This window comes from Triticum aestivum, chromosome 3B (assembly GCF_018294505.1).
Source record: "Triticum aestivum cultivar Chinese Spring chromosome 3B, IWGSC CS RefSeq v2.1, whole genome shotgun sequence".
Taxonomy (NCBI): Eukaryota; Viridiplantae; Streptophyta; class Magnoliopsida; order Poales; family Poaceae; genus Triticum; species Triticum aestivum.
In genome coordinates, this window is record NC_057801.1 from 557,744,205 (window position 1) to 557,769,202 (window position 24,998).

Here is a 24,998-nt window from a genome sequence, read left to right on the forward strand (position 1 = left end):
GAATAACTCCTAGGTCGGTAATGAACTCCTTCATCCAGATTGCTTCATGTGCTGCCTCCGAGGCTGCCATGTATTCCGCTTCACATGTAGATCCCGCCACGACGCTTTGCTTGCAACTGCACCAGCTTACCGCCCCACCATTCAAAATATACACGTATCCAGTTTGTGACTTAAGAGTCATCCAGATCTGTGTCAAAGCTAGTGTCGATGTAACCCTTTACGACGAGCTCTTCATCACCTCCATAAATGAAAAACATATCCTTAGTCCTTTTCAGGTACTTGAGGATATTCTTGACTGCTGTCCAGTGTTCCATGCCGGGATTACTTTGGTACCTTCCTAGAAAACTTACGGCAAGGTTTACATCAGGTCTGGTACACAGCATGGCATACATAATAGACCCTATAGCCGAGGCATAGGGGATGACACTCATCTTTTCTATATCTTCTGCCGTGGTCGGGCATTGAGCCGAGCTCAATTTCACACCTTGCAACACAGGCAAGAACCCCTTCTTGGACTGATCCATATTGAACTTCTTCAATATCTTATCAAGGTATGTGCTTTTTGAAAGACCTATGAGGCGTCTCGATCTATCTCTATAGATCTTGATGCCTAATATGTAAGGAGCTTCTCCAAGGTCCTTCATTGAAAAACACTTATTCAAGTAGGCCTTAATGCTGTCCAAAAGTTCTATATCATTTCCCATCAAAAGTATGTCATCTACATATAATATGAGAAATGCTACAGAGCTCCCACTCACTTTCTTGTAAACGCAGGCTTCTCCATAAGTCTGCATAAACCCAAACGCTTTGATCATTTCATCAAAGCGAATGTTCCAACTCCGAGATGCTTGCACCAGCCCATAGATGGAGCGCTGGAGCTTGCATACCTTGTTAGCATTCTTAGGATCGACAAAACCTTCCGGCTGCATCATATACAATTCTTCCTTAAGGAAGCCGTTAAGGAATGCCGTTTTGACGTCCATTTGCCATATCTCATAATCGTAGAATGCGGCAATTGCTAACATGATTCAGACGGACTTCAGCTTCGCTACGGGTGAGAAGGTCTCATCGTAGTCAACCCCTTGAACTTGTCGATAACCCTTAGCGACAAGTCGAGCTTTATAGATGGTAACATTACCATCCGCGTCCGTCTTCTTCTTAAAGATCCATTTATTTTCTATCGCTCGCCGATCATCGGGCAAGTCTGTCAAAGTCCATACTTTGTTTTCATACATGGATCCTATCTCGGATTGCATGGCTTCAAGCCATTTGTTGGAATCTGGGCCCGCCATCGCTTCTTCATAGTTCGAAGGTTCACCGTTGTCTAACAACATGATTTCCAGGACAGGGTTGCCATACCATTCTGGTGTGGAACGTGTCCTTGTGGACCTTCGAAGTTCAGTAGCAACTTGATCCGAAGTACCTTGATCATCATCATTAACTTCCTCTCTAGTCGGTGCAGGCACCACAGGAACATCTTCCTGAGCTGCGCTACTTTCCGGTTCAAGAGGCAGTACTTCATCGAGTTCTACTTTCCTCCCACTTATTTCTTTCGAGAGAAACTCTTTCTCCAGAAAGGACCCGTTCTTGGCAACAAAGATCTTGCCTTCGGATCTAAGGTAGAAGGTATACCCAATGGTTTCCTTAGGGTATCCTATGAAGACGCATTTTTCCGACTTGGGTTCGAGCTTTTCAGGTTGAAGTTTCTTGACATAAGCATCGCATCCCCAAACTTTTAGAAACGACAGCTTAGGTTTCTTCCCAAACCATAATTCATACGGTGTCGTCTCAACGGATTTAGACGGTGCCCTATTTAAAGTGAATGTAGCTGTCTCTAGAGCGTATCCCCAAAATGATAGCGGTAAATCGGTGAGTGACATCATAGATCGCACCATATCCAATAGAGTGCGATTACGACGTTCGGACACACCGTTACGCTGAGGTGTTCCAGGCAGCGTGAGTTGTGAAACGATTCCACATTTCCTTAAGTGCGTACCAAATTCGTGACTTAAATATTCTCCCCCACGATCTGATCGTAAGAACTTTATTTTTCGGTCACGTTGATTCTCTACCTCATTCTGAAATTCCTTGAACTTTTCAAAGGTCTCAGACTTGTGTTTCATCAAGTAGACATACCCATATCTACTTAAGTCATCAGTGAGAGTGAGAACATAACGATAGCCTCCGCGAGCCTCAACGCTCATTGGACCGCACACATCAGTATGTATGATTTCCAATAAGTTGGTTGCTCGCTCCATTGTTCCGGAGAACGGAGTCTTGGTCATTTTGCCCATGAGGCATGGTTCGCATGTGTCAAATGATTCGTAATCAAGAGACTCCAAAAGTCCATCAGCATGGAGCTTCTTCATGCGTTTGACACCAATGTGACCAAGGCGGCAGTGCCACAAGTATGTGGGACTATCGTTATCAACCTTACATCTTTTGGTATTCACACTATGAATATGTGTAACATCACGTTCGAGATTCATTAAGAATAAACCATTGACCAGCGGGGCATGACCATAAAACATATCTCTCATATAAATAGAACAACCATTATTCTCGGATTTAAATGAGTAGCCATCTCGTATTAAACGAGATCCAGATACAATGTTCATGCTCAAAGCTGGCACTAAATAACAATTATTGAGGTTTAAAACTAATCCCGTAGGTAAATGTAGAGGTAGCGTGCCGACGGCGATCACATCGACCTTGGAACCATTCCCGACGCGCATCGTCACCTCGTCCTTCGCCAGTCTCCGCTTATTCCGCAGCTCCTGTTTTGAGTTACAAATATGAGCAACCGCACCGGTATCAAATACCCAGGACCTACTACGAGTACTGGTAAGGTACACATCAATTACATGTATATCACATATACCTTTGGTGTTGCCGGCCTTCTTGTCCGCTAAGTACTTGGGGCAGTTATGCTTCCAGTGTCCGCTTCCCTTGCAATAAAAGCACTCAGTCTCAGGTTTGGGTCCATGCTTTGGCTTCTTCCCGGCAACTGGCTTACCGGGCGCGGCAACTCCCTTGCTGTCCTTCTTGAAGTTCTTCTTACCCTTGCCTTTCTTGAAACTAGTGGTTTTATTGACCATCAACACTTGATGTTCCTTTTTGATCTCCACCTCCGCTGATTTCAGCATTGAAAATACCTCAGGAATGGTTTTCACCATCCTCTGCATATTGTAGTTCATCACAAAGCTCTCGTAGCTAGGTGGGAGCGACTGGAGGATTCTGTCAATAACCGCGTCATATGGGAGATTAACTCCCAGCTAAGACAAGAGGTTGTGCAACCCAGACATTTTGAGTATGTGCTCGCTGACAGAACCATTCTCCTCCATCTTACAACTGTAGAACTTGTCGGAGACTTCATATCTCTCGACCCGGGCATGAGCTTGGAAAACCATTTTCAGCTCTTGGAACATCTCATATGCTCCGTGCTGCTCAAAACGCTTTTGGAGCCCCGGTTCTAAGCTGTAAAGCATGCCACACTGAACCAGGGAGTAATCATCACTACGCGACTGCCAGGCGTTCATAACGTCTTGAGTTTCTAGGAAAATGGGTGATTCACCTAGCGGTGCATCTAGGACATATGCTTTCTTGGTAGCTATGAGGATGATCCTCAAGTTCCGGACCCAGTCCGTATAGTTGCTGCCATCGTCTTTCTGCTTGGTTTTCTCTAGGAACGCGTTGAAGTTGAGGGCAACATTAGCGTGGGCCATTTGATCTACAAGACATATTGCAAAGATTTTAGACTAAGTTCATGATAATTAAGTTCATCTAATCAAATTATATAATGAACTCCCACTCAGATAGACATCCCTCTAGTCATCTAAGTGATACATGATCCGAGTCAACTAGGCCGTGTCCGATCATCACGTGAGACGGACTAGTCATCATCGGTGAACATCTTCATGTTGATCGTATCTTATATACGTCTCATGTTCGACCTTTCGGTCTCTTGTGTTCCGAGGCCATGTCTATACATGCTAGGCTCGTCAAGTCAACCTAAGTGTTTTGCATGTGTAAATCTGGCTTACACCCGTTGTATGTGAATGTTAGAATCTATCACACCCGATCATCACGTGGTGCTTCGAGACAACGAACTTTCGCAACGGCGCACAGTTAGGGGAACACTCTCTTGAAATTATTATGAGGGATCATCTTATTTATGCTACCGTCGTTCTAAGCAAATAAGATGTAAAACATGATAAGCATCACATGCAATCAAATAGTGACATGATATGGCCAATATCATTTTGCTCCTTTTGATCTCCAGCTTTGGGGCGCCATGATCATCACCGTCACCGGCATGACACGATGATCTCCATCACCGTGTCTTCATGAAGTTGTCACGCCAATGATTACTTCTACTACTATGGCCAACGGTTTAGCAATAAAGTAAAGTAATCACATGGCATTATTCAATGACACGCAGGTCATACAAAAATAAAGACAACTCCTATGGCTCCTGCCGGTTGTCATACTCATCGACATGCAAGTCGTGATTCCTATTACAAGAACATGACCACTCTCATACATCACATATATTTCATTCATCACATCCTTTTGGCCATATCACATCACAAGGCATATGCTGCAAAAACAAGTTAGATGTCCTCTAATTGTTGTTGCATGTTTTTACATGGCTACAATAGGGTTCTAGCAAGAACGTTTCTTACCTACGCCAAAACCACAACGCGATATGCCAATTTCTATTTACCCTTCATAAGGACCCTTTTCATCGAATCCGATCTGACTAAAGTGGGAGAGATAGACACTCGCTAGCCACCTTATGCAACTAGTGCATGTCAGTCGGTAGAACCTGTCTCACGTAAGCGTACGTGTAAGGTCGGTCCGGGCCGCTTCATCCCACGATGCCGCCGAAACAAGATAAGACTAGTAGTGGCAAGTAAATTGACAAAATCTACGCCCACAACAAAATTGTGTTCTACTCATGCATAGAAACTACGCATAAACCTGGCTCATGATGCCACTGTTGGGGATCGTAGCAGAAAATAAAAATTTTCATATGCATCACCAAGATCAATCTATGGAGTCATCTAGCAACGAGAGAGAGGAGTGCATCTACATACCCTTGTAGATCGCGAGCGGAAGCGTTCAAGAGAACGGGGTTGATGGAGTCGTACTCGTCGTGATCCAAATCACCGACGATCTTAGCGCCGAACGAACGGCACCTCCGCGTTCAACACACGTACGAAGCGGTGACGTATCCTCCTTCTTGACCCAGCAAGGGGAAAGTATAGGTTGAGGAAGAGAGCTCCAACAGCAGCACGACAGCGTGGTGGTGATGGAGTGACCGTACTCCGACAGGGCTTCGCCAAGCTCTTAATCGGAGGAGGAGAGGTGTTGGGGAGGGGAGGGGCTGCGCCTTGGATGTGGTATGCAGCCCTCCCCTCGCCCCTCTATTTATAGGGGAAGGGGGAAGGGGCCCGGCCCCCTCTAGATGAGATCTAGAGGGGGGGGGGGCGGCCAAGGGGAGGGGGCTTGCCCCCCAAGCAAGGGGGCGCCCCCTCTAGGGTCCCCCCCCAAACCCTAGGCGCATGGGCCCAAGGGGGGGATGCGCCCAGCCCTCCAAGGGCTGGTTCCCTTTCCCCCATGGCCCATGAGGCCCTCCGAGAGAGGTGGCCCCTCCCGGTGGACCCCCGGAACCCCTCCGGTGGCCCCGGTACAATACCGATATGCCCCCGAACTTTTCCGGTGACCGCACGATAACTTCCCATATATAAATCTTGACCTCCGGACCATTCCGGGACTCCTCGTGACGTCCGGGATCTCATCCGAGACTCCTAACAACATTCAGTAATCACATACAAGTCTTCCTAATAACCCTAGCATCATCGAACCTTAAGTGTGTAGACCCTACGGGTTCGGGAATCACACAGACATGACCGAGACAACTCTTCGGCCAATAACCAACAGCGGGATCTGGATACCCATGTTGGCTCCCACATGTTCCACGATGATCTCATCGGATGAACCACGATGTCGAGGATTCAAGTAATCCCGTATACAATTCCCTTTGTCAATCGGTACGTTACTTGCCCGAGATTCGATCGTCGGTATCCCAATGCCTCGTTCAATCTCGTTACCGGCAAGTCACTTTACTCGTACCGTAATGCATGATCTCGTGACCAACCACTTGGTCACATTGAGCTCATTATGATGATGCATTACCAGTGCGCCCAGAGATACCTCTCCGTCATACGGAGTGACAAATCACAGTCTCGATCTGTGCCAACCCAATAGACACTTTCAGAGATACCTGTAGTATACCTTTATAGCCACCCAGTTACATTGTGATGTTTGGTACACCCAAAGCACTCCTACGGTATCCGGGAGTTACACGATCTCATGGTCTAAGGAAATGATACTTGACATTAGAAAAGCTCTAGCAAATGAACTACACGATCTTGTGCTATGCTTAGGATTGGGTCTTGTCCATCACATCATTCTCCCAATGATGTGATCCCGTTATCAATGACATACAATGTCCATAGTCAGGAAACCGTAACCATCCATTGATCAATGAGCTAGTCAACTAGAGGCTCACTTGGGACATGTTGTGGTCTATGTATTCACACATGTATTACGATTTTCAGATAACACAATTATAGCATGAACAATAGAGAATTATCATAAACAAGGAAATATAATAATAACCATTTATTATTGCCTCTAGGGCATATTTCCAACATACTGGACTGTGGCTAAGCCCCTGAGTGGGAGGATTGCTCACCACTCGATAGGATTTTTCAAACTTAGGCGAGTACTGGACTGCAACTAAGCCCCCGAGTGGGAGGATTGCTCACCACTCAGTAGGATTTTTCAAACTTAGGCGAGTACTGGACTGCAGCTAAGCCCCCGAGTGGGAGGATTGCTCACCAGTCGATAGGATATTTCAAACTTAGCCGAGTACTGGACTGCAGCTAAGCCCCCGAGTGGGAGGATTGCTCACCACTCGGTAGGATTTTCCAAACTTAGGCGAGTACTGGACTGCAGCTAAGCCTCCGAGTGGGAGGATTGCTCACCACTCGGTGGGATTTTTCAAACTTAGGCGAGTACTGGACTACAGCTAAGCCCTCGAGTGGGAACATTGCTCCCACAATGTCGTCCTTCTTCTTGACGGTGCAGCCCCGGGGTCGTGGTCGACCCGTACCGTCTGGTAGGACCTTTTAAACTTAGTCGAGTACTGGACTGCAGCTAAGCCTCTGGGTGAGAGGCTGGCTCACCACTCGGTAGGATTTTTCAACACTTAGGCGAGTACTGGACTGCAGCTAAGCCCCCGAGTGAGAGGCACACTCACCACTCGGTAGGATTTTTAACACTTAGGCGAGTACTGGACTGCAGCTAAGCCCCCGAGTGAGAGGCAGACTCACCACTCGGTAGGATTTTTAACACTTAGGCGAGTACTGGACTGCAGCTAAGCCCCCGAGTGAGAGTCAGACTCACCACTCGGTAGGATTTTTAACACTTAGGCGAGTACAGGACTGCAGCTAAGCCTCCGACTGAGAGGCTGGCTAACCACTCGGTAGGATTTTCTCTTCAACTTAGGCGAAACGGATTCACGGCTAAGGCACCCACTGGGGGATTTTAGGACATGTAAAAAAATGAACAACAATCATTCGGAAGACTGTATAATCATGTCTTTCGATAATCAAACTAAAAGGTGCTTCTTATTACATCTCAACAGTCTAAATACTTCAAGAGTAAAAAGGGCGGAGCAGTTCCGCATTCCAAGCGAGTGGCTCATCTTTATTGTGCTCGACGTTGAAAAGACGATACACTCCGTTGTGGAGCACTTTGGTGATGATGAAAGGGCCTTCCCAAGCAGGAGTGAGCTTGTGTGGTTTCTGCTAGTCCACTCGAAGAACCAGGTCTCCTTCCTGAAATGCCCGACCCCTTATGTTTCTGGCATGGAATCGACACAGGTCTTGCTGATAAATGGTCGACCAGATCAAGGCCATCTCTCTTTCCTCTTCCAGGAGATCGACTGCATCTTGCCGAGCCTGTTCTGCTTCCTCTTCTGAGAAGAGTTCGACTCGGGGCACATTGTGGAGCAAATCACTCGGGAGTACGACTTCGGCTCCGTAGACTAAGAAGAATGGAGTCCGTCCAGTCGACCGATTAGGAGTTGTCCTCAATCCCCCAAAGTACTGATGGGAGTTCATCGACCCAAGCCCCTGCTGCCTGCTTGAGGTCACGCATCAACCGAGGTTTCAGTCCTTTGAGAATCAATCCATTTGCTCGCTCAGCTTGCCCATTCGACTGAGGATGGGCGAACGAAGCGTAATCGACCCTCGTGCCTTGGGAAGCACAAAAGGCTCTGAATTCATCGGAGTCGAAGTTTGATCCGTTATCCATGATGATGCTGTGCGGAACACCATATCTGAAAATCAATTCCCTGATGCTTATAGCTATACTTGCATCAAGGTTTTTAATGGGCTTGGCTTCGATCCATTTGGTAAACTTGTCGACTGCCACCAGCACATGGGTAAATCCACTCCTGCCAGTCCTCAGAGGTCCAACCATGTCCAATCCCCAGACAACAAAAGGCCAGACGAGTGGAATAGTCTTCAGAGCTGACACAAGTTTATGGGACATGTTGGAGTAAAACTGATAGCCTTCACACTTGTTTACTATTTCTTTTGCCATCTCATTGGCACGTGGCCAGTAAAATCCGGCTCGGTATGCTTTGGCCACGATGGTCAGAGAGGACGCATGGTGACCACAGGTCCCCGAGTGAATATCATTGAGGATCATTCGACCTTCTTCTGGCGTGATGCACTTCTGGCAGACTCCAGTTACACTTTCTCTGAACAACTGACCTTTTATCACGGTAAAGGCTTTAGATCGTCGGACGATCTGTCGAGCCTCTTCTTCATCCTCTGGAAGTTCTTTCCTAAGAATGTATGCAACGTACGACATCGTCCAGTCGGGAGTGATGACCAAAACCTCCATGACTAAGTCGACCACGGCTGGGATTTCGACTTCAGTCGGATCTGTGGCGCTCTTGGGCTGTGGTGACTCTTCAGTGAAAGGATCTTCCTGAACTGAAGGTGAATGAATATGTTCCAAAAACACATTGCTGGGAATGGCCTCTCTCTTTGAACCTATATTTGCCAACTCATCTGCAGCTTGATTTTTCAGTCGGGGTATATGGTGAAGCTCCAACCCTTCAAACTTCTTTTCCAGCTTTCTTACTGCATTGCAATAACCAGTCATGGCCGGGCTCCTGACATCCCATTCCTTCATCACTTGATTAATCACCAAATCTGAGTCACCGTAGACCATAAGGCGACGGACGCCGAGTGAAATGGCCATACGCAACCCGTATAAAAGTGCTTCATATTCAGCTTCATTATTGGAGGAATCAAAATGAATCTGGGGAACATAGCTAAGCTTGTCTCCACGGGGGGATACCAATACTACCCCAGCACCTGAACCATTCAGCATCTTGGAGCCATCAAAGTACATAGTCCACTGCTCCGAGTGAACTTGAGTCGGCAATTGCTGCTCAATCCACTCGGTAAGGAAATCTGTGATTGCTTGGGACTTGATAGCTTTCTTTGCCTCAAACTTGATATCCAATGGAAGGAGTTCAATCGCCCATTTTGCCACTCGACCAGTTGCATATCTGTTATTCAGAATTTCAGATAATGGTGCATCGCTGACAAATGTAATAGAGCGATCAGAGAAATAATGTGCAACCTTCTTCATGGTCATGTATATTCCATAGACAAGCTTCTGATAATGTGGATATCGTTGCTTGGATGGAGTCAAAACTTCAGAGAGATAATATACTGGGCGCTGAACCTTGTAAGCTTTTCCTTCCTCTACTCGCTCGACCGTGAGTGCTGTACTGACAACTTGTCTAGTGGCTGCAATATAAAGCAGTAAAGGCTCTTTGCTGATTGGCGCAACGAGCACCGGCTGGGTGGAAAGCAGGGTTTTGAGCTCTGCAAACGCTGCATCAGCTTCCTCAGTCCACTCGAACTTATCAGATTTCTTCATCAATCGGTAAAGAGGCAAGGCCTTTTCACCGAGATGAGAAATGAATCGACTCAAGGCGGCCAAACAACCAGTCAGCTTCTGAACGTCATGCACCCGCACAGGGCGTTTCATTCGGAGGATGGTATCAACTTTTTCTGGATTGGCATCGATCCCTTGTTCGGAAACGAGAAAACCGAGTAACTTTCCTCCTGGAACTCCGAATGTGCACTTTGACGGATTAAGCTTGATATCGTACCTTCTTAGGTTGGCAAAGGTTTCTACGAGGTCATTCAATAGGTCGGAACCTTTGCGAGACTTGACCACAAAGTCATCCATGTATGCTTCCACATTCCGACTGATTTGAGTGAGCAGGCACTTCTGAATCATTCTCATGAATGTGGCTCCGGCATTTTTAAGACCAAATGGCATGGTGACATAGCAAAAGCACCCGAATGGGGTGATGAAGGTTGTTTTTATTTCATCGGGACCATACAGTCGGATATGATGATACCCGGAATATGCATCTAAAAAGACAAGCGCTCACACCCCGCAGTCGAGTCAACAATCTGATCGATGCGGGGGAGAGGGAAGTGATCTTTCGGGCAAGCCCGATTGATATTCTTGAAATCAATGCACATACGAAGTGAATCGTCCTTCTTAGGGACCATAACTACATTGGCAAGCCACTCGGAGTGGTAGATCTCACGGATGAACTCTGCTGCTAGCAGCCGAGCCACTTCCTCGCCAATCGCCTTCCTCTTTATGGCGGACCGCCGAAGATGCTCTTTGACGGGTTTTACCTTGGGGTCGACGCGCAAACGGTGCTCAGCCAGTCCTCTGGGTACACCTGGCATGTCAGAGGGTTTCCATGCAAAGATGTCCCAGTTCTCACGGAGGAACTGGATGAGCGCTTCTTCCTATTTGCTGTCGAGTGTCGTTGATATGTGAATCGGTGTGGCACTGGGATCGGTCGGGCGAATATGAATCAACTTTGTTTCACCAGATGAGTGAAATGTAGAATCCGTGGTAGGCTTCTTGGCTCGGAGAAAATCACTCGGATCTGCATTCTTCTGATACTCCTGGAGTTCAACTGCTGCCATCTGCGCATCGGCAATTTTGGAACCTTTCTCGAAGCATTCCTCTGCTTTCTGTCGATTACCTGTAACTGTGATCACACCTTTGGGGCCAGGCATCTTCAACTTGAGGTACATGTAACATGGTCGAGCCATAAAATGTGTGTAGGCAGGCCTACCCAAAATGGCATGATAAGCACTCTGGAAATCCACGACTTCAAATGCCAACTTTTCCTTACGGTAATGCTTGGAATCACCGAAAACCACGTCGAGAGCGATCTGGCCAAGTGATTCGGCTTTCTTTCCAGGGATAACACCATGGAAACTCATAATGCTCTCGCTAAGTTTGGACATTGGAATGCCCATCCCCTTCAAGGTTTCAGCATAAAGGATATTCAGACCGCTACCGCCGTCCATCAGCACTTTAGTCAGTCTAGTGCCTCCGACCATAGGGTCGACCACCAATGCTTGCCTCATGGGGGTGGCTACACGAGCAGGATGGTCAGACTGGTCGAATGTGATGCCTGTCTGAGACCATTTCAGGTATGTGGTCGTCGTAGCCGGAGCGACCATATTCACTTCTCTATTGATAACTTTCAACCGACTCTTGCTCTCAACATCAGCAAAAATCATGAGGGTGGAATTGACTTTGGGATAACCGTTGTCTTCCTTTTCATCCTCATCTTTGTCCGACTCTTTCTCCTTCTTACCAGGCTGTTTTTCTCAGAACGGCTGGATTAGGAGTCGACATTGTCGAGTGGTATGCTTAGGGTAGATCAGATTACCCTCTCCGTCCTTCTTTGTGTGGATGTGACATGGAAAATCCAACACATCATTCCCTGATTGATCCTTTACCTTCTTAGGGGGCCAGGGCCCTTTAGGTTTTCCCTTAAACTTTCCTTGAGCCACTGCTGCAATCTCACCGGGTGCTACGGGCTCGGCCTTACGTGTCACGCCCAATATGCGATACTATCCTAAAGAGACTCGAAGGTCCCACCAAGGATAGAACCGCATATTGAAACGCTTTTGCAAGGTGGATATCATTACATCAACATTACATAATAGAGGGGGATACATACAGGAGGCATACAATGCCACACGAATACAACAACATCATACATAAGATCAACATCCGACTACGGATGGAACACAAACAGAAACTCAAACGACATCCACCCTGCTAGCCTAGGCTGCCGACCTGGAACCTATCCCCTGATCGAAGAAGAAGCAGAAGAAGAACTCCAAAACAAGCAAGCATCGCCCTCGCGTCAAGATCATCGCATAACCTGTACCTGCAACTATTGTTGTAGTAATATGTGAGCCACGAGGACTCAGCAATCCCATTACCATGGGTATCAAGACTAGAAAAGCTTAAAGGGAAAGGAAGGGGTAAAGTGGTGAGGTTGCAGTAGCGACTAAGCATATATGGTGGCTAACATACGCAAATAAGAGCGAGAAGAGAGTAAGCGAAAAGGTCATGAAGTTAGCAATGATCAAGAAGTGATCCTGAACTCCTATTTACGTCAAACATAACCCAAAAACAGTGTTCACTTCCCGAAGTCCGCCGAAAAGAGAACATCACGGCTACACACACGGTTGATGCATTTTAATTCGGATCTGGTGTCAAGTTATCTACAACTGGACATTAACAAATTCCCATCTGCCACATAACCGCGGGCACGGCTTTCGAAAGTTTATACCCTGCAGGGGTGTCCCAACTTAGCCCATGATAAGCTCTCGCGATCAACGAAGGATATACCTTCTCCCAGGAAGACCCGGTCAGACTCGGAATCCCGGTTTACAAGACATTTCGACAATGGTAAAACAAGACCAGCAAAGCCGCCTGATGCGCCGACAATCCCGATAGGAGCTACACATATCTCGTTCTCAGGGCAACACCAGATGAGACATCCTACGAGTAAAACCAGACCTCGAGTTTCCCCGAGGGGGCCCCGCAGTCTACTCGGTTCGGACCAACACTTAGACAAGCATTGGCCCGGGGGGGCTAAAATAAAGATGACCCTCGGGCTCCGGAAACCCAAGGGAAAAAGGGCTAGGTGAGGCAAATGGTAAAACCAAGGTTGGGCCTTGCTGGAGGAGTTTTATTCAAAGCGAACTGTCAAGGGGGTCCCATAAATCACCCAACCGTGTAAGGAACGCAAAATCCGGGAACATAACACCGGTATGACGGAAACTAGGGCGGCAAGAGTGGAACAAAACACCAGGCATAAGGCCGAGTCTTCCACCCTTTACCAAGTATATAGATGCATTAATTAAATAAGAGATATTATGATATCCCAACATAATCCTGTCCACCATGGAGCAATCTTCAACTTCACCTGCAACTAACAACGCTATAAGAGGGCTGAGCAAAGCGGTAACATAGCCAAACAACGGTTTGCTAGGAAGGGTGAAAAGATTAGAGGCTGAACATGGCAATTTGGGAAGGCTTGAAGAACAAGTGATAAATAGCGCAGCATAGCGATAGAACGAAGCAACTAGCATAGCAATGATAGTAGTGAGATCCAGGGTAGCGGTCATCTTGCCTGAAATCCCGCAAGGAAGAAGAACGAGTCCATGAAGAAGATGAACGGGAGTAGTCGAACGAATCTTCACAATCGCAACATTACTGGAACTAAGAAGCAACCCCGGAAAGAAACAGACAACATGGTAAATGCACAAGCATAAACATAGCATGATGCACAAACAAGTATGATGCAAGTCCGATTTAATAAGGCATGGCATGGCAAGGTTCAACAAACAATACTACAAGTTAAGTGGAGCTCAATATGCAACGAGTTGCATATTGACAAAACACCACATTGACATATTTAGTTTAATCTCGTATAAGCTACCAAACAATATTAAATGTTGTTAAACATGGCAAGGGGTGAAGCATAAGTAAACTAACTATTTAGGCAAGTTTAAATGAGGCCGGAACAACAAACAACAATTCCGAAAAATCCTCATGTCCATATTTCGAATTCGGTACTTTTCTGTCCTAAAACATATTTTAAGGTTGTTCAACAGTAAAACAAAGTGCACCAAGTTAATCTATGCATTTTTCCACCCCATTTACATATAAAGTTTATTGAAATTGGAGTTACGGTTATTTAGTTATGAAATAAATCATTTTAACATGGCATTTATGCAAAAATAAAGCAAACCGCAAGTTAAACATATTAAACATGGATGAAAGTGGCAAATTATTAATCTACACAAAATTCTAAGCATTTTACATATATAAATTATTTTAATCCGATGCACGGTTGATGAGTTATTATATGAATGAGGTGCAAGGGCTTTTCTGCAATTCTGAAAATCCTCGGATAAATCCTAAAATCGCAGATCTGAAAAAAAATACTACACTGGGCCGAATCTGGCTGGCCCGATAGGTGAAAAAAACAAGAGGGGCACTGGGGGGCTGCTCACCCATGGGCCAGGCCCAGTCGGTGAAGATGAGGCCGGTTGGCGCTGTGCTCGGTCAACACGGGCACGGGAGGCATCGGCCCCCCTGGTTCGAAGCAGAGGCGAAGTGCTGGCCTCGAACAACGAAGGCGGCAGCAGGAACTCCGGCCAGCGAGGGTGCGGCTTGGGGGAGGTGGAGAGGAAGGTCAACGAGAGGCGCGGGGACGTCGGATCCAGGCGGCGGCGCAAGGACGACGGTAGCGGTGCGGTCAACGGGCGGAGGCGACCCGATCCGGCGGCGGGGAGCTCCTGCGCGGCACGACGAACTGAGAAGGCGCCGGCCTCGGCTCCAGCGGGTGGCTCCGTCGAACTGGTGACGAGCTGGTCGGGGCGCTCTACTCCTGGCGCCATGGATGGGGACTCCTACGGGACAGAGTCAAAAGAAAGAGAGAAGTGAGAGGGAGAGAGAGCTAGAGGAAAGCGGGGATGGAAGGAGAAGCAACGAGCAAGATGTGCGGATCCTAGTCGCCGACGGCTGGCGAAGGGCAGAGCTGCTCCCGATCCATCCTGGATCGAGGCACGGGACAAGGGGACGAGGCGCTCGGCGCCCTCGCGTGTTCGCAGGCCAGAAGCAGGGGACGGCGCCGGGCTGGCTTGCTGGGCTTCGGGTGCGAGGAATGAAGGCAGGCCGGCGCGGCGGCCGTGCACGGGCTGTGGTGGCGCTGGAGGTGACCGGAGGAATTGGATCCCGGCGGCGAGGTCCTCGGGGCCCATAGGAGCTCTTGGCGCGAATCCATGGCGTTCGACGGCTGCGTTCGGTCCCTGCGATAGGAAGGAGAGGAGGGGAGTTAAGAGACGAGGAAAAGGAAAAGACAGCAGGAAGAGGAGGGCCGGCGGCGCTCATCTGCTGATGCTGCTTGGGTGGCGCGCGGGAAGCACGCGAGGAGGGCGATGGGGTTCGGCGTGGAGTGGATCGAGGAGCTGCTCTGGTTGGTCGGGCGAGCGAATCGGGGAGGAGCAGTGGGGAGCTCTGGTTGGTGGCTGGAGGAAAACAAGGAGAAGGGATCCCGTGGGGATTTGGTGGAGTGGCGGCGGCGATGAGATGGATGGGACAACCTGCCTAAAATTTAGGGTTTGCCAAAAATGACTAGAGGTGGACTATATATATGAAAAGGAGGGAAGTTTAGATCTTCCGATCGAAATCCGATGGATGAGAATAAATATGCTAGGGAGTCCAAATAAGAAAACGGAGATGTTTTATAGACGTTAGGGGATGATCCGGATCCATCGGTAACGACAGACCCGTTCGGGTTCGGGCAAGTTTCGGACGCGCACACGAGGGGGTCTGAGAGAGGTTAGTTGGTTTGACAAGAGGGAATGGAAAACCCGGTTGGTCTCGGAACGGCCAACAAAATCAAGGGGGACACGACAACTTCGCGCGGATGAAAGTTTTTTGAAAACAATGCCGATGCAATGCACATGATGCTGTGAGATGAAATGCATGACATGAACAAAATGCAAAACAAAAGACAAAAACCCAACCACGAAGGAAAAAACATATCACATAGCCGGAAATGGCAAGAGTTGGAGTTATGAATATGGAAAGTTGTATCCGGGGTGTTACAACACTCCACCACTACGAGAGGATCTCGTCCCGAGATCTAGGATGGCACCGGAGAGAAACGGAAGAGGAAGAGAAGAGGTAAACTAAGTTGCTTCTTCGACAAACGAGTGAAACATGAACCTTGAGATGTTGAACAAAATGAAAGAAAGAAAACAACGAAGATGTGCAAAGTTGAAAACACTCCGTTAGAAAAGAGGAACAAGGGATACGATGAGAACCAAGAGGTTTAGTGATAAGATAGATATTGAAACCACTCCGATTAAAACTAGATAGAGAAAGAATAAGATTGATATAATTTGGGCAGCACTCCGACTGAAAGAAGAAGGAAAACTTGATAAGATGAAAAGAACTTGAAGAGATGACACAACACTCCGGTTAAATGGATAAGCATGAAAAGAACACGATCCTCACAAAACGAGGTGATGGGTGAAGAGCACAACATCACAATGCCTCCGTAACGAAAGAATAGAAGCTAGATAGTTGGGATAAAGGGACGGAGAAGAAAATGAGAACTTCTGCCACAAATGAGCTTGGAAAGCATCCTTGCAAAGAAGAATTGAGCGGAGTTGTTGCAAAATCAACAACGAAAAGCACAAGCTTGTTGTGGGCTTATGGCAAACATGTCAAAATGATGAGGTGACAGCCGGCCACCGATGGAAACAGTTAATTGGATTGAGATCAGCATGGAGATGAAAACTCCTTTTAATGAAAGAATAGGAGGAAACTTGGATTATCGATAGGCACCACAATTAGCAACATTCCTTAGGGAAGGCTTTAGGTGTAACCTAACCCAAGATAACTCCAAGGAAGAAAGAGATGGGTTTAAAATACCTCATTCTTGACAACATGTGAATCATGAAACACGAACTCAAATTATCAAGAATGACATAACACCACCTCAAATGATAAGGTAGAACGAATTGCACTTCGAAATGCAAGATGAAGAATACTTGAACTCCACAAAACAAAACATGTGTTTAGCACCATGTTTATTTTAGAGTATAGCTTAGCAGATCATAACTTCAAGAGAAATCTTGAAGAACAAATGAAGAATGAAAGGAATCCTTCACGAACCACCATGTAGAGCCTCCATGAAGAACTCCAGTAATAAAAGGATGATAGAAAGAAAGGGAAGTTGAAAACACAAGGTGAAGCCTTGCGATGATTTAGAAGGAGCTTCGTGATGATATAACTGAGAGAAATTGGAACTCCAGAAGGAAAAGATGAACATCTTAGAATCGAGAATTTATTCCTCATGAACAAACTCCAGAAGAAGGAATTAATCACTTGGATGAAACAAGAATAAGAATTATGTTATGCGTATCCTTCACCAATTTAAATTGATGACAAGCAACAGATTTGGCATACTACTTATTCCCGTTGAAAGGATTAAAAGAGATATAGCGCAAGCTTGAGAAGGTGTTGATGGAACCACCGGTGGGATTTGGAAACAACGAATATCTGATATGATAACGAAGGAAGTGAAATCTTGAACGAACCACCGTAAGAATTGAAAATGAAAGTAGCAAAGGCACAATTCACTGGGAAGAATTGGAAAACGAATGAAGATACTTGAGGGGATTTAGATACATGAGAACGAAGAGGCCATGAACTTATTAGAGAATACTTGAATGATGCACCGGATAGATTTGGAGAACAAGAGTTGAAGGTTGAGAATGATGATGAGAACCACCATGACAATTGTTGCGGCACTCCAGAATGAAAAAGAAGAAGGGTTGAACCAAAGATGAAAAGAATTTCGAAGCGATTTGGAGATGGCATCTGACTGATGAAATTTCAATCTGACGTCAAACTTCGAAAGACTTTGGGAGTGGCTCCGGGAAAATTAGAAGAGTCAGGTAAGATCCTGGAAAAAGACCCATGGGTTAGGGCCCACTCAAAAGATACACCTTCGAAAAATTACTTGAAAGGGAAATTGCACCGGTTGAATTAAATGACTTGAATGAGATAACAACCTCGAAATATCTTGAACGGATTGAGAATGGAAACACAAGTCTTGTGAAATATCTTCAACACTCCAGGACAAATGAATAGGAAGAAGTGAATGATTAAGAGGTGCATCGGCATGAGAAAGCATTAGAAACGAGGAAAGGAATATGATGAATATCGAAAGCTTGAATTGGATAAACCGGAGAAGAAACAACAATGAAGGATGATGAGCTTGAAACTGTTGAGCATCTTCATGGGAAATCACCGGATAAGAACATTGAAAGAAAAGAATGAAGAGACTTCCCACAAATAGAAGGATACATGATTAAGAAATCTGAGTCCTTGAAGAAAAAGGGTGGGAGGGCGGGAAAACAAAGGCAACTTGGGGCAGATGGAATGGATACCGTTGAAGAAAACTTAAAATTGATCTAGCGGATGTTGAAAATGATCGGATCCACTTGAAGAGAAGCACACCGGTTGGAAAAGAGTTGACATGACAACCTCAGTGATCAAGAAGGATTAGTACTCCCATAGAAATATGAGAACAACGCTTGAAAGGTATGGAATCAACACTTGAATTTGAAGCAACTCGAATACCACAACTCCAAAACAAAACAAAGGATTGGCTTGCAAAATAAGCCGAAACAAATACATATGATAGAGATTTACCCAATCCCATATCATGCATCTGTCGGAAAGATATTCTAGGAGCTACTTGAATTCCCACCTATAAACTCCCGAAACTTTCTGGTTATGCAATCTGGTGTTGGGGATACAGGGGAAGAAATATATCTCACCCAAACTAACAATCCCTACATCCAGCTGTATCCATCCGTCAATACATAACCAAGAAAACTCCAGAAATCGTGTACCTCAACCTTCGAAAAGCATCCATTATACGAGCTATGGCAATACTCCCGAACTCCCCAGTACTCGGTGACGTCGAGGTTATCTCACCAACAACTGCATAAAAGTGATTTTCGATGTCGGCAAAACTCAGGTATTCCAGAACTGCAAAGATAAAATTATGACGACAACACCTCGGAGCTCAACTCCCCTGGTCACTGCCACATAAAAGACAGGAGGCACCAAGAACAATGTTCTCGTCACAAAACCATCGGAACGATTCCAAGATACCCGTGTGATCCTAAATTTTTTTAGTGAAATTTGAGGAGAGGAAAGACAAAACATCTACGTCAGGAGACCTCAACAGAGCGACGAAGGGGCTGAGGAGTAAAAAGAATCCTACTCTCCGATATATATAATCCTAAGACTCAAAATAGTTTTCTTCTAGACTCAACAACGGCCAACAATCAACGGGGCTCCTATGGTCGGTCGAGGCTCTGATACCAACTTGTCACGCCCAATATGCGATACTATCCTAAAGAGACTCGAAGGTCCCACCAAGGATAGAACCGCATATTGAAACGCTTTTGCAAGGTGGATATCATTACATCAACATTACATAATAGAGGGGGATACATACAAGAGGCATACAATGCCACACGAATACAACAACATCATACATAAGATCAACATCCGACTACGGATGGAACACAAATAGAAACTCAAACAACATCCACCCTGCTAGCCCAGGCTGCCGACTTGGAACCTATCCCCTGATCGAAGAAGAAGCAGAAGAAGAACTCCAAAACAAGCAAGCATCGCCCTCGCGTCATGATCATCGCATAACCTGTACCTGCAACTGTTGTTGTAGTAATCTGTGAGCCACGAGGACTCAGCAATCCCATTACCATGGGTATCAAGACTAGCAAAGCTTAAAGGGAAAGGAAGGGGTAAAGTGGTGAGGTTGCAGCAGCGACTAAGCATATATGGTGGCTAACATACGCAAATAAGAGCGAGAAGAGAGCAAGCGGAATGGTCGTGAAGCTAGCAATGATCAAGAAGTGATCCTGAACTCCTACTTACGTCAAACATAACCCAAATACCGTGTTCACTTCCCGGACTCCGCCGAAAAGAGACCATCACGGCTACACACACGGTTGATGCGTTTTAATTCAGATCTGGTGTCAAGTTATCTACAACCGGACATTAACAAATTCCCATCTGCCACATAACCGCGGGCACGACTTTCGAAAGTTTATACCCTGCAGGGGTGTCCCAACTTAGCCCATGATAATCTCTCGCGATCAACGAAGGATATACCTTCTCCCAGAAAGACCCGATCAGACTCGGAATCCCGGTTTACAAGACATTTCGACAATGGTAAAACAAGACCAGCAAAGCCGCCCGATGCATCGACAATCCCGATAGGAGCTGCACATATCTTGTTCTCAGGGCAACACCGGACGAGACATCCTACGAGTAAAACCAGACCTCGAGTTTCCCCGAGGGGGCCCCGCAGTCTACTCGGTTCGGACCAACACTTAGACAAGCATTGACCCGGGGGGGCTAAAATAAAGATGACCCTCGGGCTCCGGAAACCCAAGGGAAAAAGGGCTAGGTGAGGCAAATGGTAAAACCAAGGTTGGGCCTTGCTGGAGGAGTTTTATTCAAAGCAAACTGTCAAGGGGTCCCATAAATCACCCAACCGTGTAAGGAACGCAAAATCCGGGAACATAACACCGGTATGACGGAAACTAGGGCGGCAAGAGTGGAACAAAACACCAGGCATAAGGCCGAGTCTTCCACCCTTTACCAAGTATATAGATGCATTAATTAAATAAGAGATATTGTGATATCCCAACATAATCCTGTCCACCATGGAGCAATCTTCAACTTCACCTGCAACTAACAACACTATAAGAGGGCTGAGCAAAGCGGTAACATAGCCAAACAACGGTTTGCTAGGAAGGGTGAAAAGGTTAGAGGCTGAACATGGCAATTTGGGAAGGCTTGAAGAACAAGTGATAGATAGCGCAGCATAGCGATAGAACGAAGCAACTAGCATAGCAATGATAGTAGTGAGATCCAGGGTAGCGGTCATCTTGCCTGAAATCCCGCAAGGAAGAAGAACGAGTCCATGAAGAAGATGAACGGGAGTAGTCGAACGAATCCTCACAATCGCAACATTACCGGAACTAAGAAGCAACCCCGGAAAGAAACAGACAACATGGTAAATGCGCAAGCATAAACATAGCATGATGCACAAACAAGTATGATGCAAGTCCGATTTAATAAGGCATGGCATGGCAAGGTGCAACAAACAATACTACAAGTTAAGTGGAGCTCAATATGCAACGAGTTGCATATTGACAAAACACCACATTGACATATTTAGTTTAATCTCGTATAAGCTACCAAACAATATTAAATGTTGTTAAACATGGCAAGGGGTGAAGCATAAGTAAACTAACTATTTAGGCAAGTTTAAATGAGGCCGGAACAACAAACAACAATTCCGAAAAATCCTCATGTCCATATTTCGAATTCGGTACTGTTCTGTCCTAAAACATATTTTAAGGTTGTTAAACAGTAAAACAAAGTGCACCAAGTTAATCTATGCATTTTTCCACCCCATTTACATATAAAGTTTATTGAAATTGGAGTTACGGTTATTTAGTTATGAAATAAATCATTTTAACATGGCATTTATGCAAAAATAAAGCAAACCGCAAGTTAAACATATTAAACATGGATGAAAGTGGCAAATTATTAATCTACACAAAATTCTAAGCATTTTACATATATAAATTATTTTAATCCGATGCACGGTTGATGAGTTATTATATGCATGAGGTGCAAGGGCTTTTCTGCAATTCTGAAAATCCTCGGATAAATGCTAAAATCGCAGATCTGGAAAAAAAAATACTACACTGGGCCGAATCTGGCTGGCCCGATAGGTGAAAAAAACAAGAGGGGCACTGGGGGGTTGCTCACCCATGGGCCAGGCCCAGTCGGTGAAGATGAGGCCGGTTGGCGCTGTGCTCGGTCAACGCTGCACTGGAGGCATCGGCCCCCTGGTTCGAAGCAGAGGCGAAGCGCTGGCCTCGAACGACGATGGCGGCAGCAGGAACTCCGGCCGGCGAGGGTGCGGCTTGGGGGAGGCGGAGAGGAAGGTCAACGAGAGGCGCGGGGACGGCGGATCCAGGCGGCGGCGCAAGGACGACGGTAGCGGTGCGGTCAACGGGCGGAGGCGACCCGATCCGGCGGCGGGGAGCTCCCGCCCGGCACGACGAACTGAGAAGGCGCCGGCCTCGGCTCCAGCGGGTGGCTCCGTCGAACTGGTGACGAGCTGGTCGGGGCGCTCTACTCCTGGCGCCATGGATGGGGACTCCTACGGGACAGAGTCAAAAGAAAGAGAGAAGTGAGAGGGAGAGAGAGCTAGAGGAAAGCGGGAATGGAAGGAGAAGCAACGAGCAAGATGTGCGGATCCTAGTCGCCGGCGGCTGGCGAAGGGCAGAGCTGCTCCCGATCCATCCTGGATCGAGGCACGGGACGAGGGGACGAGGCGCTCGGCGCCCTCGCGTGTTCGCAGGCCAGAAGCAGGGGACGGCACCGGGCTGGCTTGCTGGGCTTCGGGTGCGAGGAATGAAGGCAGTCCTGCGCGGCGGCCGTGCACCGGCTGTGGTGGCGCTGGAGGTGACCGGAGGAAGTGGATCCTGGCGGCGAGGTCCTCGGGGCCCATAGGAGCTCTTGGCGCGAATCCATGGCGTTCGACGGCTGCGTTCGGTCCCTGCGATAGGAAGGAGAGGAGGGGAGTTGAGAGACGAGGAAAAGGAAAAGACAGGAGGAAGAGGAGGGCCGGCGGCGCTCATCTGCTGATGCTGCTTGGGTGGCGCGCGAGAAGCACGGGAGGAGGGCGATGGGGTTCGGCGTGGAGTGGATCGAGGAGCTGCTCTGGTTGGTCGGGCGAGCGAATCGGGGAGGAGCAGTGGGGAGCTCTGGTTGGTGGCTGGAGGAAAACGAGGAGAAGGGATCCCGAGGGGATTTGGTGGAGTGGCGGCGGCGATGAGATGGATGGGACAACCTGCCTAAAATTTAGGGTTTGCCAAAAATGACTAGAGGTGGACTATATATATGAAAAGGAGGGAAGTTTAGATCTTCCGATCAAAATCCGATGGACGAGAATAAATATGCTAGGGAGTCCAAATAAGAAAATGGAGATGTTTTATAGACGTTAGGGGATGATCCGGATCCATCGGTAACGACAGACCCGTTCGGGTTCGGGCAAGTTTCGGACGCGCACACGAGGGGGTCTGAGAGAGGTTAGTTGGTTTGACAAGAGGGAATGGAAAACCCGGTTGGTCTCGGAACAGCCAACAAAAGCAAGGGGGACACGGCAACTATGAGCGGATGCAAGTTTTGTGAAAACAATGCCGATGCAATGCACATGATGCTGTGAGATGAAATGCATGACATGAACAAAATGCAAAACAAAAGACAAAATCCCAACCACGAAGGAAAAAACATATCACATAGCCGGAAATGGCACGAGTTGGAGTTACGAATATGGAAAGTTGTATCCGGGGCGTTACATTACGCTTCTGTTTCCGATTGGAATTACCTCCACCGGCCTCTTGGCCGACTGGCTTACTCTTTCCGCTACGGAGTCGATCCTCTTCTTCTCCGTTAGCGTACCGGGTGGCTATTTCCATCATCCGAGTCAGAGTCATATGTCCAGTCCGACCGAACTTCAGGACCAACTCTCGGTATTTGACGCCTTCCGTGAAGGCACACACTGCTTGATCCTCTGATACATTTTCAACGGTGTGATGCAAACTGGTCCACCTCTGAATGAAATCTCTCAAAGTCTCATTCGGCTTCTGCACACAATGTTGCAACTCGGTCAATCCTGCTGGTCGCTTGCGTGCCCTCAAAAGTTCTGACGAACACTCGAGCCAGCTCTTCCCAACTGTATATACTGCCTGGAGCTAACTGAGTCAACCACGCACGGGCCGACCCTTCCAACATCAGAGGAAGATGTTTCATCGCTAGTTCATCGTTTCCACCGCCAATCTGCACAGCCACTCGGTAATCCTCAAGACAAGTTTCAGGCTTGGATTCTCCAGTGAACTTAGTGACTCCGGTCGCCAACCTGAAATTGGGAGGAATCACTGCCGCCCTGATGGCTCTACTGAAACACTCTAGACCGGAAACATGCACTCTGCTGCCACTTGGACGATCTCTGCCAAGGTCTTCTCTATGCGCTCTGTTCCGGTCTACTAGGCCTTGAACGAGGATGGATCTCGCATCGAAGCCTGGCTCTCTTGGGTCGACTGGTGCTCTGCGCTCTCCACTGTGACGGCGTCTATCATCGTTTTGCCGAGGCACATATGATGCGCTCCTCGGAGGAGGCATGGGCACTCGACGACGATTTTCGCGGTCGAGCTGATGATCATACTATCCACGGCCTTCACGCCGCAGGGGCGATTTTGGGTTGTGGGCCGACTGAACTGTATCCGCTACTATGGATCTATTGTGAATCCTATTCCGCGACTGAGACACTGCTGTGTTCTGCTCTCCTGCTGCCCGGAGCAAGGCCCGGATCTGCATCAACCCTCTTCCAGCCTCCGATGGGAAGGTTGGATCGACTCTGCTTCTCGGGCCGCAGCTGTGAGGTTCTGAATCGGAGTACGGTATACCTTAGGCGGAGGCAGGAAAAGCTGTCGTTGACTGGATTCAGGGACCCGCTCCCGAGCACGCTCATCGAGAGCACGCTGAAGGTTCTCCAGTCGAGTGTGCTCAGCCAAATTAGCCAGGCGCACCTCTTCCAAGGCCCGAGTCTCGGGGGTTTCTCCAACAATGGGTGTGTGGAGTGCATCCATGTTGCGGCGACAAAGTTCTTCCCTCTGCTGCGAAGAAAGGGGCTCGGGATGGTATTCCTCATGGACGCGCGACGGATCACCGCCACCATCTTTGCCATCTTCACGACGGAAACCAGGCGGACCACGTGGCCCATTAACCATCAAGACTTCAGCCGCAGGGTCGCTGCTATCGCGCTCGGATGCGGTCTCCACGGAGCC